Here is a 17,138-nt window from a genome sequence, read left to right as displayed (position 1 = left end):
TCCCTACTCACTCACATTGATATTTATTAATGGACATCTCCATAGCCCATTGATATGCCTAGTTGATGTGAGACTTTCTCCTCTTTTTTTGTCTTCTCCACAACCACCATTCTATTCCACCTATAGTGCTATGTCCATGGCTCACGCTCATGTATTGCGTGAAAGTTGAAAAGGTTTGAGAACATCAAAGTATGAAACAAATTGGCTTGTTATCAGGGTTGTACATGATTTGAGTATTTTGTGTGACAAAGATGGGGCATAGCCAGACTATATGATTTTGTAGGGATAAGCATTCTCTGCCCATGTTATTTTGAGATGACATATTTCCTTGTTAGCATGCATGAAGTATTATTATTTTATGTCAATATTAAACTTTTGTTTTGAATCTTACGGATCTGAACATTCATGCCACAATAGAGAAGATTACATTGATAAATATGTTAGGTAGCATTCTACATCAAAAAATTTATTTTTATCATTTACATACTCGAGGACGAGCAAGAATTAAGCTTGGGCATGCTGATACGTCTCCAACGTATCCATAATTTTTGATGTATTCATGCCATGTTTAAAATATTTTTACATGATTTTGGTATGATTTGATTAGAACTAACCCGGACTGACGTTGTTTTGAGCAGAACTACCGTGGTGTTGTTTTTGTGCAGAAATAAAAGTTCTCGGAATGCGCTGAAAATCAACGGAGATTTTTTTTGGAAAATATAAAAAATACTGGAACGAAGAATTACCGGAGGGGAGTCCCGTGGGCCTCCCTGACTTGTTCTCGATGCCAACCTCTCCCATAAATCCCCAAACCTCCAGAAATAACCTAGATCGGGAGATCCGCTGCCGCAAGCCTCTATAGCCACGAAAAACCAATCGGGACACTGTTCCGGCACCCTGCCGAAGGGGGGGTCCATCACTGGTGTCCATCTTCATCATCCCAGCGCTCTCCATGACGAGGAGGGAGTAGTTCAGCCTCGGGGCTGAGGGTATGTACCAGTAGTTATGTGTTTGATCTCTCTCTCTCTCTCTCTCTCTCTCTCTCTCTCTCTCTCTCTCGTGTTCTTAATGTGGCACGATCTTGATGTATCGCGAGCTTCGCTATTATAGTTGGATCTTATGATGTTTCTCCCCCTCTACCTTCTTGTAATGGATTGAGTTTTCCTTTTGAAGTTATCTTATCGGATTGAGTCTTTCAGGATTTAAGAACAGTTGATGTATGTCTTGCGTGGGATACCCATGGTGACAATGGGGTATTCTATTGATTCACTTGATGTATGTTTTGGTGATCAACTTTTGGGTTCAATGGCCTTGTGAACTTATGCATAGGGGTTGGCACACATTTTCATCTTGACTTTCCGGTAGAAACTTTGGGGCACCCTTTGAAGTTCTTTGTGTTGGTTGAATAGGTGAATATGAGATTGTGTGATGCATATCCTATAATCAAACCCACGGTTACTTGTGGTGACATTGGAGTATCTAGGTGACTATGGTTTTGGTTGATGTGTGTCTTAAGGTGCTATTTTACTACAAACTCTAGGGTTGTTTGTGACACTTATAGGAATAGCCCAATGGATTGATCGGAAAGAATAATTTTTAGGTGGTTTTGTACGCTATAATAATCTATTCGTTTGTTCTCTGCTATTAGACTTTGGAGTGACTCTTTGTTGCACGTTGAGGGATTGTTATATGATCTAATTATGTTATCATTGTTGAGAGAACTTGCACTAGTGAAAGTATGAACCCCAGGCCTTGTTTCGAAGCATTGCAATACCGTTTTCGCTCACTTTTTTTACTTGCTACCTTGCTGTTTTTATATTTTCAGATTACAAAAACCTATATCTATCATCCATATTGCACTTGTATCACCATCTCTTCGCCGAACTAGTGCGCCTATACAATTTACCATTGTATTGGGTGTATTGGGGACACAAGAGACTCTTCGTTATTTGGTTGCAGGGTTGTTTGAGAGAGACCATCTTCATCCTACGCCTCCCATGGATTGATAAACCTTAGGTCATCCACTTGAGGGAAATTTGCTACTGTCCTACAAACCTCTGCACTTGGAGGCCCAACAACGTCTACAAGAAGAAGGTTGTGTAGTAGACATCAGCTGGCATGCCGCGAAGGATAGTTTCTCGGCCTATGGCCCCTCCAAAAGAAAGAACCTTGAGTACTTAGTGCGTACGACAGGGATGTCGACACCTAACAGGACTGCTCTACCACCATAGGTCGGTTAGGATACCTGTAAACCCTAGCTCCGGGTACCATTTATAAGCCAAGGCTAGGGCTAGTCGATAGATGAATCTCGTACCCCTCGATCACCACTGTGCCATGTACACCCATATTCATCAATTCAACAAGAGCAAGAGTAGGGTATTACCTCCACCGATAGAGTCTAACATATGTAGGGCAAATACTAAAACAAGGAACTGTAGTAGAATCTCTAATAGAAAGGGGACAAACACGTATGGGACAACAGTAGGAGCAGAGGCACTGGACTTAGGGTCGGTGTCCTCCATGTCGTCGAGCAGGTTGTCGACGTCGGGGAAGCAGTCATCGGATGTGAGGGTGCAAACCTGGGAAATATGGTCCCATGTTTGCCCTTTGATCTTTTCGACAAGTCACAGTACTCCATCGAGGGGCCTGCCAGCTCCATGAGTGGTGCACTAGGCATGGGTTGCATTGGCCAGAACTAAGATCTATATGGGGTCCTCCAGCAACTTTAGCTTCTACACGCCTGGTCAGATCTTCACTTTTCAGATCCATGACCTTTTGTTGCCAACACAGTGGGCCACCTTGAGCCCATCAAAACCTTTGCACTAGGGGGTGTCTTATTTTTTGGCAACTTGGAGTTCGTCACCAACACACGCGAGAGCTCATCCTTGGTGGTCTGGTTTCCATGCAAGCCAGCACATGGATTGGTCTTCTACAACCCACCCACCTCCTACTTTATCACTAAGGGCTTATTCGGTTGCAAGGGGTTTGAAGGGGTTTGGAGTGGATTGGAGAGGATTAAATCCCCTAAAAGTCAAATTCCCCTTCAATCCCCTCCAAACCTCTTCAATCCTCTCCAAGAGAGGTTTAACCGAACAAGGCCTAATGTGGAAATGATCCATGACATCCTCAAAGAGCACGATGAGCTCAAGGACGAGATGGAGGAAGATGGAGTAGCATCCAATTTCCCCGGAGAGGACACCACATCAACATGTCTCCGCCCGTGGTAGGCTACAACCTTCTTTGAGCTCCACTTCAACATCATGTCAGGTGACGAGCCTATCGATGAGATAGAAGAAAATGGAGGCAACATCTAGTTTCCCAGTGGTGATCTTACTCAAGGCCCTTATGTGGTAGAACACATCTTGCTACATGGTCAACAGTGCCACCAACGCTAGCACAGAAGCAGAAGAGACCAAGGACATGATCCCCACCGACCAGGATGACAACACCCTCGCCTTCCTCACCATGCTGGTGCTAGGCATGATGAGCCCAACAAAACTCTAAAAGAAATCAGCAAGTAGAAATTTCAGATATACTGACATCAACAACAGTAGCGCAACCATATACTCCAACAGGAATCTACATTGCTAGCGTCAAGAGAATCATTTCGATACCAGGCACTACGCTGCCTCTTGGCCGAAGCAACAAACGAACTGGATCCTTTGAGTCGGTCTGCCCGCCACACTATTCAGGGCAACGATCCTCCCCGCTCGGTGGCGTTCCGCACTCTGGCCAAATCCTCCAGGCGGCAACCGTAGAGTTGGGAAATATCCAACTCCCTAAAGATCAGCCCGACCAATAGGCCTTCAACACGGCCGTCCACCTCCCTCCTGAAGACGGCAGTGGTGCAGCAGGCCCAGTACAACAAGTCCAGGAGCAAGGTGGTGACGTGCACACATCAACAAGCTCTTCATATTAGTAGTTTAAAAAAAACTCTTCAACCCCTAAAAAGTTCTTCATATTAGTTCTGGGGCATGCTACGCGTCGGTTGGTTGATCTTTTCAAAATATCGGCCGGTTCAGGAGCCATCCGATCTATATTACCCACCATACAATCCTGACGTACAAGCTACCGTCTCGCTTAAAGCGAGAAATAGCTCTCGCGTTGTTCCATAAGCGCTATAGGACAACTCTCGCATACTGGTGTGTTCTCCTTAGCGAGAGTTAGAATGCTTTTCAGGTGGCTTGGAGGTTCCCTTCAGTTTTCCTTTTCTCCTATTGGGTTTATCCAATTTTCCGTTTTATTTTTCTTTCTTTTTCTTTTTATTCTTTGAAATACATGTTGAATATTTCCCCCCTTTTAAATAAGTGAGTTTTCTAAAATTCAAGGGCATTCTTTTAATTGTGTGAACATTTTTCAAATTACATAGACTTTTTTCTTCAAATTCAAGAACAAGTTGTAATTTACTAAACATTTCAAAATTTCATGAAAATTTTCAAAAAAATAAAAATTTTCACAAGCATTTGTAAATTTGATAACATTTTCAAATTTATGATTTTCATAGACATTTTCATTTTTTTATTCTCTGATTAGCACTTGTGATCTTCATTTTACATTTTACATTTATGATCTTCATTTTACATTTTAGTGATCCAAGATCACATTGAGTCTATAGGAAAAGCCAATACTATCAAGGAGGGATGAGGTGTTGCTTAATGAGGTTCTTGCTCAAAATGCTTAGTGATATGCTCAAAAGCCCTCAACTACTTTCTCACATCCAAAAATGACCTAAACCAAAAGTCAAACTCGGCCCCACCGATTCTTCCTATCCGGCGCCACCGAGTTTAGATGTCATAGCCACTGCCACAAACCATAGGCAAATCGGTCTCACCGATAGGGATCTCGGTCTCACCGAGATGGGATTGTAATCTCTCTGTTTCCTTTCGTAACGTTTCGGTTTCACCGAGATGAGTGATCGGTCCCACTGAGATTGCAATGTAAACTCTCTGTTTCCCTTTCATAACGTTTCGGTCCCACCGAGATGAGCGAAGCGGTCCCACCGAGTTTACCTGACCAACTCTCTGGTTAGCTTATTACCAAAATCGGTCTCACCGAGTTTGTGTAATCGGTCTCACCGAGATTACGTTATTCCGTAACCCTAACCATATCGTTCCTACCGAGTTGCATGTCAGTCCCACTGAAAATCCTAATGGTCACTAGATTTGCTGAATCAGTCCGACCACGTTTCTCAATTTGGTCCCAGCGAGATTGGTAAGTTGTGTGTAACGGTTAGATTTTGTGTGGAGGCTATATATACCCCTCCACCCCCTCTTCATTCGTGAGAGAGCCATCAGAACATGCCTACACTTCCAACTTATATTTTCTGAGAGAGAACCACCTACACTTGTGTTGAGGTCAAGATATTCCAATCCTACCATATGAATCTTGATCTCTATCCTTCCCCAAGTTGCTTCCCACTCAAATCTTCTTTCCACCAAATCCATATCCTGTGAGAGAGAGTTGAGTGTTGGGGAGACTATCATTTGAAGCACAAGAGCAAGGAGTTCATCATCAACACACCATTTGTTACTTCTTGGAGAGTGGTGTCTCCTAGATTGGCTAGGTGTCACTTGGGAGCGTCCGACAAGATTGTGGAGTTGAACCAAGGAGTTTGTACGGGCAAGGAGATCGCCTACTTCGTGAAGATCTACCCCTAGTGAGGCAAGTCCTTCATGGGCGACGGCCATGGTGGGATAGACAAGGTTGCTTCTTCGTGGACCCTTCGTGGGTGGAGCCCTCTGTGGACTCGCGCAGCCGTTACCCTTCATGGGTTGAAGTCTCCATCAACGTGGATGTACGATAGCACCACCTATCGGAACCACGGCTCAAAAATCTCCGTGTCTCCAATTGTGTTTCCCTCCTCAAACTCTTGCCGTTTACCTCCATATGCAATTGTGTTAAATTCCGCCGCTATACTCTAGAATTGCATGTGTAGGTTGATTTCTTGACTTGTGCTAAGTTGCTAAAATCTGCCAAGAATTAAAATTGGGAAAAGGTAAAGTTTTTATTTGGTCAAGTAGTCTAATCACCCCCCCTAGACATACTTTCGATCCTACAGAAGGTGAGTTGATTCCCTAGATGTTTTTATGATGCACCCCCTCTTAATAGTGCGGCTACCCTAAGGACTCAAGAAATAAGAAAACTTTATGGGTCTTCTTCTTTTCTTGAGCACACCGCTTTTCCTTTTTCGAATAAGAGAGGGAATAACCATCCATGCTTCACTTTGACTTAATCAGGGCTGTTAACACTTAGAGCATGTGGTTAGAAACACAAATGAAGTTGTCATAGATGTCAAAAACAATTTAGTGCTATATTGCACTTTCACCATCAGTGCATCATTCATAGAAGTGGTTACCCTCCTTTGCACATGATCTAGAACGTTTCTGTTTGGCTCGGAAATTTGGGATGTAAACAACTCCATAAAGTATCCAAAATTAATAGATTTGATTTCATCTGCATCTTCTCTCCAGACTCTTGTATCATCTAAGAGTCTCTTAATGCAGTTTCTCTTCTTTCGCGCTGAAGCTGCTTTGTGAAAAAATTAAGTGTTCCCATCATCATGTAGTAACCAGTTTCCCGTGCACGTTGGAGCCACACGATATCCTCCTGGTCTAGTAGGTTTTCTATCAACGTTTGTATTTCCTTCATTCTATGTCTGGATTTGCGTGTGAGCTGTCCCCGCTTTAACTTCTCCAAATCCTTATCCAGTTTATGAATTCTCCGCTTTAGACCTCTTAATGTTTCTCGACCCCATTAGATTAAGCTCTGCTTTTACTGCCCTTGTACGGCCAGACAACGACGACCCAACCCCCATCAGCTAGGCGCGTTGCCAGGCCGTGGCAACAATTTCATTCACTGTATCTTCATTTAGCCACCGCGCTTTGAACCTCCTCTCTCCTTTCGGTTTCTGTGATAGCGTTGCTGCATAATAGTCTGTAACCAACAATGGGGGTCGATGATCTGAATGGGTATGATGCTCATGTACCACAACTGCATAGGGAAAAATTTTAGACCACTTCTCATTACATAGAGCTCTATCCAGGCGCTCCTGTATCGTCCCCCGACTCCATGTGAATGGGTCGACAATGTACATAACTTCATGTAAACCACACTCTCTATGCAATCTCTGAAGTCTTGCATCAAGTATAATGGTATGATGTTGCCACCTTCCTTCTCATGTGTAACTAATATCTCTTCAAAATCTCATATAATCATCCATGGTCTCTCTATAATGTCATGCAAATTCCTCAAATATGTCCATGAGAGATGTTCCAAGTCCCAACTAGGTTAAGATGTTTATGGTTTATGTTTGGTCTACTAGCCCATGTTGTGTATGTCAAGTAGGAAGGAGGCTGGCTTTTACCAGAACTCATGGGATAGCCCGACTGCTGGTTAGTGTTCTTGATATTGAGTTTGTGCCTGATGAGGTCAAGTGGACATATCGAGGTTTATAACCTCGTCATTCAGTATGAGGATGAGAGTCTGTTCGCCGAGGCGGCTAATGGGACTGATGTTGATATGCACGAGGGAGATGACAGCTCGGGACTTAAGGAGGCACTGCTTGATGATACTGGACGAGAGTTTTCCAATGGACCGGGATCCGTTTCTCAGACGTCTGGGAATGGGACGGTACCACCCTCCTTGGTGCCAATAACTTCTCTAAGATTTGGATCTTTCGAGCCGGCTTCTGCACCTCCAAGACTTTGGAGTGAGCGGGTGGAGTCTGATGAGGTTTTTGAGCACACGTTACCTGCTTTGGATTTTGAGGATGCTGTGAGTCCCGTCCTTGGGGCTTCGCCGATCATGGTCAGGGCAGAGGAGGAGGTGGTTCCCTCCCATGTTCTGCACGTTGACTCTCCTCAGACCGAGGGACCGGTGGTGGAGGCATTTCCCTCTGGAGAGGGGCCAGGGCTGGTGGTCTCGGTTCCCTCTTCTTCTGTCGCGATGCCGGAGATGCAGGTGGCGGTCCCACTTTATGAAGGGGGCTCAGTGCAAGTGGCCTCGGCGCCCTCTTCTCCTCTTAGGGTGGACGAGGTCTCAGTGGTGGAGGTTTTATCTACAGGAGGGGGTCCAGGGTAGGTGGCCTCAGCGCCCTCTTCTTCTCTCGCGAGGCCGGAGCTGCAAGTGGCGGCTCCGCCTTCTGGAGGGGGACCGGGGCAGGTGGCCTCGGGGCCCTCTTCTCCTGGGGCGCCTAGGGTGGTCGACCCTCCTGTGGCGCCGGTGAGCCCTTCTTGCCCAAGGGCCGGGGTAGGTGGGGAGTTTGGGCAGGTGGCCCATGCTCTCCCCTTCCCCGGCATGGTGCTGTCTCTCTGCCATGGGGTGTGACCGACGTCGGCGGTGCCGTTGAGCACCCCACCACTTTCCAGCGGTCCAGCTGGTTCGATGGAGGCTGACCGGCTGCATATTCGGGGTGAGGCAGGAGGCCCCACTCCGAGCAAGGTCACTTGGGAGGAGGTTATTGCGTTTGGTGGGATTCCAGATCCAGTCTCTGAGGGGTGACGGTTGAGCTGCCGTCTCCAGGCTCATCCAGAGGTTGAAAACATACAGATGCGGTCTGCCATGAGGGCGGACAAACTTCGTGACATTGAGGTCACTACTGCTATGTCGGTTAATACCTCAAATTCCATCTTGCATTTTTCTAATGATGAGATTATTAATAATGCAAACCATTTGGGAATTTCACTAGGTAGTAATGATAGTGAAATTTCAAATTCCGTAAATGATATCCTGGATTTAGAGGCAGAGCAGACTTTAGAGATGATTCGTAACTTAGCAGCGGTTTAACCCATGAATGATTACGATATTGATGCTTTGGGGTTCAGGGTGCTCGGTAAGTTTTGTGCGGATCTTGCTCCTCCCCTCCCTGAGCCTGAGGAGGAGGATGAGATAGTTGAGAATGTTGTAGTCAGACCTTCTGAGCCTGGTTGTGAGGACCGGCTGGAGAGTCAGAACATGCCTAAACGTAAATGGAAGCGGAAGATCTACCCGGCGTCTGCAGTGCATAGGAGTGCTAGGATCCATACGGCTAAAAAATTCCATGACGAAATATGAAAGGAATGTTTTGGAATAGCAGAGGTTTGAAAAATTTGGCTAAAAGAAGGTTTCTTGCAGAGGCGTCTATCGAGCATAGGTTGGACTTTATCGCATTGTCGGAAACTGGTAGAGATAATTTTTCTCCACAATTTCTTAATACTTTATCGGGAGGTATTGATTTTGACTGGCATTGTCTGCCACCACGAGGAAGATCGGTGGGATCTTACTCAGAGTTAGATGCGATTCGTTCGAAGTCTGAAGTGTGGTCATGGGAGATTTTGCGGTTAAGTTTAGGGTGCGGTCGAAGGCTGATGGGTTTAATTGGGCTCTGGTGGCGGTATATGGTGCCGCACAGCCTGAACTCAAACCTGATTTCTTGGCTGATCTGGTTAGGATTTGTGGCTCTGAGCAGCTTCCAATCCTGGTGGGGGTGATTTCAACATCATTAGAAGGCGTGATGAGAAGAATAATGATAACTTTGACGGCAGATGGTCGTTCATGTTTAATACTATCATTGAAAGCTTGGATCTAAGAGAGATGGAGCTTTCAGGAAGAAAGTTCACCTGGGTTAACGCGCTGCCAAATCCGACGTTTGAAAAGTTGGATCGAGTACTGGCTAGTGTCGAATGGGAACAGAAATTTCCCTTTGTAACAGTTCAGGCCCTTTCTCGTGGTATTTCTGACCACACGCCTTTATTTCTGGACTCTGGTGAGGCCTCCCACTTGGGAAACAAAAACTCTCTATTGTTCGAGCTTGCTTGGTTTGAAAGAGAAGGCTTCTTTGATCTCGTAGCCAGAGAGTGGGCTAAGGATGCAGGAGGTAGGACTACGCTTGAGCGTTGGCAGAATAAGATCAGGCATTTGAGAAGTTCCCTACGTGGGTGGGCTAAGCATCTTAGCGGGATTTATAAGGTCGAAAAGGAACGGCTCCTTACCCTTATTCAGTCCCTAGATGTAAAAGACGAAACCACGGTTCTGCTAGCCTCGGGGCTTCATGCCAAGCTTGACGCGGAGATGAGGTTGAAAGAGCTTCTTCATGAAGAAGAGTTAAAGTGGGCGCTGCGGGCCAAGGTCCAAAGAGTAGTCCAGGGGGACGCGAACACTCAATTCTTTCACATGGTCGCTAATGGAAAACACGGAAAGAAGAGGATCTTTCAGCTTGAACAAGATGAAGGAACGATTCTAGGTCAGGAGAACCTAAAATTATACATCACCGAGTATTACAAACAATTGTTTGGGCCTCCAGAGGATAATTGTGTTTCTCTAGATGACTCTAGGATTGAGGATGTTCCTCAACTTACTGCTATTGAGAATGATATTTTAGCTGCTCCTTTTTCTGAGAAAGAGGTGTTTGAGGCCATATCGCAGATGAAAAATAATAAGGCTCCCGGCCCGGATGGATTCCTGGCTGAGTTTTATAAGAAGTGTTGGCATATTATTAAAGGGGGCCTGTTGCCGTTGCTCCATGATTTATTCTTTGGACAGCTTCATCTTTTTCAATTGAATTTTGGAACGATAACCCTGCTTCCTAAGAAAACAGAGGCTGTGAGAATTGAGCAATTCAGGCCCATCTGTCTTCTTAATGTTAGTTTCAAAAACAAATACCAAGGTTAGGACTAATAGGCTCACGCAGATTGCGCATTCTGTGGTGCAGCATACCCAGACTGCTTTCATGCCGAACATGAACATCCTCGAGGGGGTTGTGGTCCTTCATGAAACGCTCCATGAGATTCACACGAAAAAACTAGATGGAGTTGTTTTCAAGGTGGATTTCAAGAAAGCGTACGATAAAGTCAAATGGCCTTTCCTTCAACAGGCCTTACGCATGAAGGGTTTTGATGAAGCTTGGCGACGCCAGGTAGAATCTTTCGCGCAAAAAGGGAGTGTTGGAATTAAAGTGAATGACGACATAGGTCATTACTTCCAGACACACAAAGGCCTGAGACAAGGTGATCCAATGTCTCCTATTCTGTTCAACATTGTGGTTGATATGTTGGCAGTTCTGATAGGTAGGGCAAAGGAGGTCGGTCAGGTGGGTGGCTTGGTGCCTCATCTAGTTGATGGTGGTGTGTCCATCCTGCAGTACGCTGATGATACAATCATCTTTATGGAGCACGACTTGGCAAAAGCAAGAAATATGAAGCTGGTGTTATGCTTATTTGAACAATTGACCGGATTGAAGATTAACTTTCATAAAAGCGAGTTGTTCTGTTTTGGTAGAGCCAATGAGGAACGAGAGGCTTGTAGGCAATTGTTTGGATGCGAATTGGGGGCATTACCTTTCACGTACTTAGGTATACCCATTCACCATTGTAAGCTGACAAACAGAGAATGGAAGTGCATCGAGGATCGGTTTGAGAAGAAACTGAATTGCTGGAAGGGCAAACTCATGTCATATGGAGGCTGATTGATTCTTATCAATTCGGTGCTCACGAGTATGCCTATGTTTCTCTTATATTTCTTCGAAATCCCAGTTGGTGTTAGGAAAAGGCTGGACTTCTATCGATCCCAATTCTTCTGGCAGAGTGATGAACTTAAGAGAAAATACCGACTCGCCAAATGGGACATCATCTGTCGACCAAAGGATCAGGGGGGCCTTGGTATTGAGAATCTTGAAGTCAAGAATAGATGTCTTCTCAGTAAGTGGCTGTATAAGTTATCAGTTGAGACTGAGGCCACGTGGGCGCAGATTCTCCGTAGTAAGTATCTGCAGTCCAAGACTTTGTCCCAGGTGACAGTGAGACCGACTGACTCACCTTTTTGGAAGGGGGTTATGAGAGTCAAACTGCCTTCTTTAATAGAACAAAGTTTATAGTCGGTAATGGCAGCACCACTCGCTTCTGGGAGGATACTTGGCTTGGTGAAACGCCGTTGGCGCTTCAGTATCCGTCCCTGTATCGTATTGTTCAACGACGTGATGCTACTGTTGCAACGATTTTGCAGTCAATTCCCCTTAATACTCAGTTTAGGAGGGCGCTTGTTGGCGGCCGGTGGGAAGCATGGCTTCATTTGGTGAGTAGACAGATGGAGGTTCAGCTATCTCATCAGTCCGATCTGTTGTGTTGGAAGCTTACTAGGTCTCGAGAGTTCACAGTTAAGTCGATGTATATCGATGTCATTAACTCTAGTGCCATTCCTAGTTCCAAAGATGTTTGGAAAGTCAAATTTCCTTTGAAAATTAAAGTGTTTATGTGGTTTGTGCATAAACAAGTTATTTTAACAAAGGATAATTTCGTTAAGCGCAACTGGACAGGATCTACTACGTGTAGTTTTTGTGATCGGGACGAAACTATCAAGCACCTATTCTTTGACTGCCCGTTAGCGAGAGTTTTGTGGCACACGGTGCACATTGCCTTTAATATTACTCCTCCGAATTCGTTCACTACGTTATTTGGAATGTGGCTTGTTGGGATAGAGTCCGAAACAGCCAGACACATTCGCGTAGGAGTATGTGCTTTGTTATGGGCAATTTGGAACTGCAGAAATGATTTGGCTTTTAACAGAACAACAAATATTCATTTTTTGCAGGTTTTATTCCGAGCTACTGCACTGATCCGTATGTGGTCGTTACTCACTCCAACGGAGGCCAGGGAGCATTTGGTTACTGGATCTGTCCGGTGGGAGATGGTAGCGCGGGATATTTTCAACCGGTTTGGATGGCGGTCATGTAATAGGATAGGCGATTAGTTTACCTATCTTTGTTTTGCCAGCCGGTTGTGGCTTTTGGGACTTTTGTTTTTGGCGTTGTGGCTCTTTGTGAGCTTGCTGTTATTTTGTTTTCAGAATATAAGACCTTGTTGAACTTCTTTATTTATTTATAAATGAAATAAATCTGCGCCAACCATGAGGATCGGATCCACACTAAAAGTAGAATTTCCCAACAGGGATCGACCACACTAAAAATAGAATTTTGCAAGTATTCAACAAGGACACTATATAGTCATAGTTATTACAAAAGAGATTGCATCTAAAATGAAATAAATTTGCGCCGACCATGGGATCAAATCCACAGTAAAGATGGAATTTCCCAAGTATTCAACTGCACCAATACATTGACGCGGCGTTTTGGCTCCTAGGTGCATATGCACCTATTGTCGAAATACACATTTTGAAAAGTTGAAAAATTCGGGGAAAAAATTCCATGTGTATATCCGGAGATTTTATGTGCGTTCACAAGATTTTGATGAAAAACGACGTTTTTTGTGGCTTGTGTAAAAAAGATAAAGAAATGCCTCGTGAATAGTTAGAATGAAGCATCAGAAATTGTCTTTTTTACACAAGTCACAAAAAACGCCGTTTTTCACTGAAACCTTGTGCACGCACATAAAATATCCGAATATACAGCGGGATTTTCGTTCCGAATTTTTCAACTTTTTGAAATATGTATTTCGACAATGGGTGCATATGCACCTAGGAGCCAAAGGCAATTACCGATATATTCATAGTTACTAATGAAGCAATTGCATGCTAAAATGAAATAAATTTCCACCAAGGGATAGAATCCACACTAAAAATAGAATTTCCCAAATATTCAGCGAGGCCACTATATTCATATTTATTAAAAAAGAGATTGCCTCTCAAAATGAAATTATTTTTTTGCGAAAAAATGAAATAAATCTGGGCCAACCATGGGGATTGAATCCACACTAAAACTAGATTTTCCCAATGGGGATAGACCACACTAAAAATAGAATTTTCCAACTATTCAACAAAGACATTATATACTCATAGTTATTAGAAAAGATATTGCATCTAAAATAAAATAAATTTGCGCCAACCATGGGAACGAGTCCATCATAATTGTGTGTCAAATGTGCTACACGGAATATTATGTTAGACGAGTATGCTTCAATCCCCTGCGAATGAATGTGCGTATGTCCTGATGGTGCTATGGCACGCATGGCATGCCCGGAATGAGGTTACTCATGATAAGCCGCTGCCAACTATTGAAGGTTCCCGTCGCTACCTGTGTAGTTACATGCGATCCCTGAAGCTGATCCAGACCGAGTCCGTTGAGAAAATTATTAAAGGAAAAGGGATTATGGATGGACCCCCTCTGCCGGTGCAGCCAATGGTACAGCCGGATGAGCCAATTCCTTGGGTAAAACCACCAGCCGGGGTAGTCAAATTAAATGTGCATGGCTCCTTCATCCCCGCGACAGGGGCGGCAAGCGCCGGAATAATACTGAGAGACTGGATGGGCCAGATAATTTTCTCGTCTTGCCGCGTCCTCCGTCGCTGTAGTTCGGCCCTAGAAGCTGAAATGAGTGCATGCCTGGAAGGAATTAATCTGGCGATGCAGTGGAGTGCACATCAGTTTGTGGTAGAGTCTGATTCAGCGGAGCTCTGGTTAATAGTCCCAGCCGGCATGGCTCTGCTCTCTGCCAGCTTGTGGGTGAGATCAAGCATCGTATGGCTTCAGACCGGTGTACAAGCCTGAAAAAAATACCCCAAGCCCAAAACCATGCGAGCCACCTGCTTGCAAAATTCGGCCGTGAAGAGAATCGTACAGTGGTATGGTTAGGAGCAGGTCCTGAATCTATTCAAGACCTCATCCTCAGGGATTGTAACATTTCTTATACTTAATTAATACAATCCCCTTTACCCCGAAAAAAAAAGAGTATGCTTCAATCTAGTATGTTCCTTTTTTTTCAGGGTTTGATCAAATAAATTGGTGTTGACTGTGGGATCAAACAAACTAAAAATAGATTTTTCCCAAGTATTCAACCGCACCAATATATTATATATTCATAGTTATTAATAAAGCAATTGCATCGCAAAATGAAATAAATTTGCGCCAACCATGGGAATTCAATCCACACTAAAAATAGAATTTCCCAGGCATTCAATCAGGTCAGTATACTCATAGTTATTAAAAAAGAGATTGCATCTCAAAATGAAATTATTACTTTTTTGCAAAAAATGTAATAAATCTGCGCCAACCATGAGGATCGAATCCACACTAAAAGCAGAATTTCCCAACAGGGATCGACCACACTAAAAATAGAATTTTGCAAGTATTCAACAAGGATACTATACAGTCATAGTTATTAGAAAAGAGACTGCATCTAAAAGTAGAATTTCCCAACGGGGGATCGACCACACTAAAAATAGAATTTTGCAAGTATTCAACAAGGACACTATATAGTCATAGTTACTAGAAAAGAGATTGCATCTAAAATGAAAAAAAAATGCGCCGACCATGGGATCGGATCCACAGTAAAGATGGAAATTTCCCAAGTATTCAAGCAGGCCAGTATATATTCATATTCATAGTTATTAAAAAAAAGGTTGCATCTCAAAATACGTCAGTCATCAGATCTGCACCGACCGTAGGGATCGAACCCACGGCCACGTGGTTAAAAGCCACGCGCTCTACCACTGAGCTAGGTCGGCCATCACATTTATGTTTTTCCGGAGATATTACATATGTATACGGTATTACTGAAGAGCACTGCTATACAGACGATACTTTTCAGACGACACACAGACGACGTGTCCCATCTAGCCATCTGTACTTTTGTTCCTAATGCATCTGACGGTGAAGAGTATTTATCGACTACACGTCGTGCACATAGCATCGTCTGCCCATCCATTCTGATTACTGAAAGAATCAATAGCAGGAGATACGTCTAGTTGGGTGTCTCCATAAGAACTAGGTAGTAGCCTAATGGCAAGGGTCGCATAGTACAATATAATACATACTAGAAGTGTTTTGCGTGTTTTGGCGCGTTGGTTTTTCCTCTTCAGCACCCGAACGGCGCGACCACCTCCAGCAGCAGTGAGGACGGCATCACAGAACAACCGAAAACGTCCGTCCCACCGCCCACCAGATGCTCACCCCTTCTCCTTCCTCTAGGACTACAAAGCACAGACCAGCTCTCCAATCGACACGCGGCCAGGGAAGAACCCGCAGCCGTCACGCCGCCCACCACGGATTTCACCAGGCGAACATCAATCAATCCCTCCCCAACTGACACGCTATGCCCACAGGGCAGACCCACTGACAAGGCGGCCCACACAACAATATGCACCCCTACCTAGACTGAAGGAGGACCTGGTCAAAATCCAACACCCAATTCGAAATTGATAGCCTAAATTGAATGTAGGCCCTTAAAACCTAGGGGGCTTAGCGTTATAGAGGATTCTCTTTGACTCCTTTTTTTCCCTCCGTGTTGAGTGTGTGCCTCGTTACCCCGACTCATTTCTCTTTTTTTCTTCAATAGCACGACCGCCCCGATGGGGACGAGAGGCGGGCTCAAGCTGTTCCTGCGTATAGTAGGTTTAGAGTCATCATCCTCAAATCATTTGACCCGGTGTCAGTGTTTGACCTTGTGCCGAGGACTCACGTTATGTGTTGTGGAAGCAGCTAGCAGAGCTCACGGATAACACCCAGTGGTCGTTGTCGTCGTCACCTTCCACACAGCCTCCATGATGGACAAAGGTGGAAGGTGGTGAATCCACCTCACCCCCTTAAACAAGCCGTTGAGGCGGCCAAACAAGCATCTATGGGAGTCTCCTGCTCCTTTATTTTTGCCGCGGAGGCGAAAGGGACGACGGTTGACGGTGGACGATCCTAGTTTGTCTTGTTCCACTCGGGTGTGCCTTGTTGGACTTGAGCTTTCGGCGATGGCGATGTCATCCCGTGATCTAAAGGACTTTTAGCATGGAGTTTGAGGCAGGCGATAAGGATCCAAGCAACATCGTTGGCGGCTTCGGTGGACCTACAATGCCCATGTTGACTGGCCAACCTCCATCCACAATCTGTTGCATCTTCAGGCTGTATGGCGGCCAAGTTCTTTCCTCCCTACCTTGATGCCAAAAAGGAGATAATGCTACTTCAAGATGGAATGTATGACACGTAACTATAGAGGTCTCGTCAAACCAAGTGGTGTTGTTCTGGCATCGACGAGATTGGATACATCGGATACAATTTTGGACCCGATCATGTTTTCTTTTTCTATTCGGGCGCCGGAGACCGAAAAGGAGAAGCAACACCTATATATATATATATATATATATATATATATATATATATATATATATATATATATATATGTATGTATGTATATATTCTTTTAGTTAATTCTATGGATCTTTTCATA

The 17,138-nt window shown here is 44.5% G+C and overlaps 1 non-coding gene across 1 annotated transcript; it reads right to left on the bottom strand.

Annotated features, from left to right (window-relative positions):
• Positions 1-15,357: 15,357 nt before the first annotated feature.
• Positions 15,358-15,429, bottom strand: TRNAK-UUU. Its single transcript has one exon. It is a non-coding gene; the product is annotated as a tRNA-Lys (tRNA).
• Between the last annotated feature and the right edge of the window lie 1,709 nt (positions 15,430-17,138).

The sequence above is a fragment of the Triticum dicoccoides genome, chromosome 4B (assembly GCF_002162155.2).
Source record: "Triticum dicoccoides isolate Atlit2015 ecotype Zavitan chromosome 4B, WEW_v2.0, whole genome shotgun sequence".
In the NCBI taxonomy this organism is placed as follows: Eukaryota; Viridiplantae; Streptophyta; class Magnoliopsida; order Poales; family Poaceae; genus Triticum; species Triticum dicoccoides.
The sequence above is the reverse complement of the archived record's forward strand: the minus strand, read 5'-3'. Positions and strand labels throughout refer to the sequence as shown.